A 3771-nucleotide genomic window follows, 5' to 3' on the forward strand; every position below is an offset into this window, starting at 1 on the left:
ACAGGGGCATCAGCTTGAGCCACGTGAAACTGCTGTTGTGCAGGTCCCAGCCGGGCGCTTCTCTGTGCCTAGGAAGTGCGGATCCAGTCCGCCCCGGCAAATCGCAGCCAAGGGAGGATGCTTCCTCTCCATGGCCTGGGTCAAGTCATCCTCAAGTAGGGAGGGAGAGGCCAGCAGTGGGGATGTTTTCTGAGCAGAGCAAGCTGCAGGCGGCCACTGTGCTGCCTTCCCCTGTGGGTAGCCCGCTCCTATGCTGCTGCCTGCAGCCCAAGGCGGCACCAACCGCACCTGCCTCTGGGCAGATGTGTGGGCTCACTGATGGCGCGGATCTCCCAGCTGGCCCCTGCACGCATGCTCTGGGCAGGGAGGGGCCGAGGAAGGGCAGCGGAGGCAGCGGGAGCTCACGTGTGTGAGACACTCGGGGCGAGAAAACAAGGTGTGTGCATAAAGGAAGCAGCTGCTGCTCCTGGTCCCCGGTGGCTGGGACATGGTGCTGGTGACAGCGGGTGGGAGGCCTGTTCCTGGGCGTGGGGGAGTGAATTGAATCCAGGTGATGCGTGGCAGCAGCAGATAGGTTCAGACCGACTCAAGGTGTTAGCATTTTCAAGACCTTCCACCGTGTTGCATCTTGAAATTCAAGACAAATGTCCTTCACTCTTCATGGACCACGTCCTTCCTGAGGGAGGCTGCTGCCCACGGTTAATGACTTCCTGGGACTCCTGGCTCAGGCCAGCCAGAGGGTGAGAATTTCCCAAGCGCTCACGTCCCCAGGAAGCTGGGCAACGGGGGCCTCAGGTTCCCACCCCACAGCCCCCACCCCGCAGCTCTTCCCTTGACTTTGGTACAAGAGTCTGAAGTGCTCCTGCCTTTGCGTCCTGTGTGGGGTGGTCAGAGGAGGCAGCCAACTCCAGAATGGGTCTGGGGAACCCACGTCCCTTCCCCAAGTGGCTCCAGAGAACCCTTCTGGCTCAACCTCCAGCACCAGCCGCCCATTGGCACCACGTTTGTGGCCTGACGTGATGACCGTCCTCACAACTCGCTGACCCCATCTCACAGCCGCTGTTGCCACCATCCCTCCCTCACTCCAGACACAACCGTCACCTCCATCATCACCTTCAAAATCACCAGCCCAGGCCCATTGGCACCACGTTTGTGGCCTGACGTGATGACCGTCCTCACAACTCGCTGACCCCATCTCAGCCGCTGTTGCCACCCTCCCTCCCTCACTCCAGACACAACCGTCACCTCCATCATCACCTTCAAAATCACCAGCCCAGACACTGCCACCTCCTGGTGACATGCCAACCATGACAATTATCACCTTCAAATACAGCACTGCCACCACTCGGCTGTCACTGACCCTGAGGTTCCAACCCCAAAGGCAAGTTAAGGCTGACCAAGGGACAGAAGGATTCACCCAGAAGCATTGGTTGCATGCCGAGGGTGTTTGGGGCACAGCGTGAGGTCCTGGGCATGTAGTGAAGTTGAGAGAGGCCTGGACCCCACCTTGGGAGTCCACAGCCAGATGTTGAGCAGGAAACGGACATGACATTGTGGATGTTCCGGAATATTCCAGACGGGAGGATCCTGGTGCTCCAGGAGCTCACGTGGAGGGACATGGTCTCATGGGCCTGGGCAGACCCTTCCCTGAGAGACCTGGGGAGGGCAGGGTGCACCAGCAGGGGGTCAGCGCTTACAAAGGAGGGGCTGAGCCCAGGGAAAAATGTGGAGCAGAACTGAAGAGCAGGACCCTCGGGCTGGGCACAGGGTGAGCCTATGAGGGGTTTTTGGAGGGAGGAGGAAGAGATTCCTTGGACTTGGGCAGAAGAATGGGCTGCGGGCTGGGTAGCCAGATAAAACACAGGATGTCTTGTTAAATTCGAATTTCAGATAAACAACAAATAACTTTTTAGTGCAAGTATGTCCTACATATCGCATGGGACATACTTATAGTAAAAAACCAATTCATTGTTTATCTGGTTAAATTAAGTTCCGCTGAAGGTTTCTTCAGACACGGTGACCTGTAACCTGACTTGGTGTGCGAACAGACCGTAACCTCCTCTTGTAACAAGTGGCAGAGTCTCAGCCAGTCAAAGGCAGCAACTGCTTTCAGATGACAGGCGCCCAGTGGCACGACCTGCTGCTTCTGAACCTCCCTTCCACCTCCTGTCCGGAAGCCGCAGCCCACCACGGGGCAGCCCACCACGCAGCAGCCCTGCGTCACTCGGAACCTATTCTGGTTCTGGTGGCTGCGCGATTCTCAAATCATTCTTTGCTGAATTAAACTGTTAAATTTAATTCGTCTAAGGTTTTTCTTTCAGTAATCTTAAATTCAAGTTTATCTGGGCATTCTATATTTTATCTGGAGGGAGTTGTGCTAGAGGTCCCATCACCCGGTCACTGGCAACAAGTGGCTGTGGCTTGGTCCTGAGAGTGCGATAGGCCATGAACACAGGCTTCCGACTGCCAAATAAGTCCACAAGGACCTCCTGCCACAACTACAGGCCCCAGGAAGCCCTTCCCATGTCCTGCCCAGCAACGCAGGCCTGCCTGAGTGATTGCCCCGTCCTGGTGCCAGCCAAATTTGGGGGGAGGGGCCACACCCTGTGCAGGCTGTGCATGTCCAGATGGGGTACACCCTCAGACCTGGTCCACATGGGGCCCACAGGCCAATGGCGGGGCCTGGGCAGGGGTCTGGATGGCCAGGCTGCCTTCTGCTCATGTCCCCCAGGCAGAGTAGGTTGGAGGTTCCAGAGGGTGAATGGTTGCACGACCCCAACCCTGCTCTGTGCCCACCCCTGTGCCCACCAGGGCTCCAGCTACACCAGCATGGACACACCCTGCAACAGCCCTGATTTCTCCTCTGGCCGGTCACTGGGTACTTCTGGGAGCTGAGCTGGCGGTGGCTGAGTCATGGCTGTGTCTGCTGAGAAAGGACTGGCCGGGATGAAGGCTGCAGGGGCCAGCCCAGCTCACTGTGTCCCAGTGATCCACCCTGTCTGGCCTGACCTGACCTGCTTGCTGGTTGCCTTGCAGGGTATGTTGGACACTTAGAAACCTCACATGGAGACATAGAGAATCTGAGTTTGAAAATCTTCATTTCTCATCAACAAATTAGTATAAGTTAATTAAACAGCCCACACCAAATAGGTGAAATAAGCAGGAAGCAAGCAGCCAGGGCCCGCAGCCACGGCTAATGACCTCGCACATCGGAGAGTCTGAGCAGGTGTGAGTGTCAACCACAAGGGAGATGGAACCGCATCACGGCCGTCTTATCACGTGAAAGTGTCATTTGGCAATATACCTCCTGCACACACCAGTATGTGTGTGTGCGTATCATCGTTTCAACAGCAAGCAAGTGCTTCATTGTGTGGACATTTCATAATGAAGCTTCAACTCTGGAAATTACCTGTACCCCCTGAATTTTTGACAGTATGAAAATTGTGCTCACAATGAACATAGTGGCGGGTACATGTACAACTGGCAACGTGTTCCATTGAATTTATCATAGTGGCTCCTTCTGGGGAAAAATAGAGGGAGAAACCCCAGAGGTCTCAACTCTATCTGTAATGTTTTATTTCTTAAAGAAAATAAGACTAGAAGCAAGTAAGGCCTGCTACTTAAATGTGGTAGTGTCACGTGGTGGTTTGAGAAGGGTGGTGTTTAACGATGCCGCGTGGTATGTTCATAGGCGTTATGTGATTTTTCTAGCCTTAAAAAATACTTTGACATTTCGAATTGCTCCTTTTCCCCTCTCCCCCTGCGTCTACG

Source organism: Galeopterus variegatus, unplaced genomic scaffold (assembly GCF_000696425.1).
Source record: "Galeopterus variegatus unplaced genomic scaffold, G_variegatus-3.0.2 Scaffold1326, whole genome shotgun sequence".
Taxonomy (NCBI): Eukaryota; Metazoa; Chordata; class Mammalia; order Dermoptera; family Cynocephalidae; genus Galeopterus; species Galeopterus variegatus.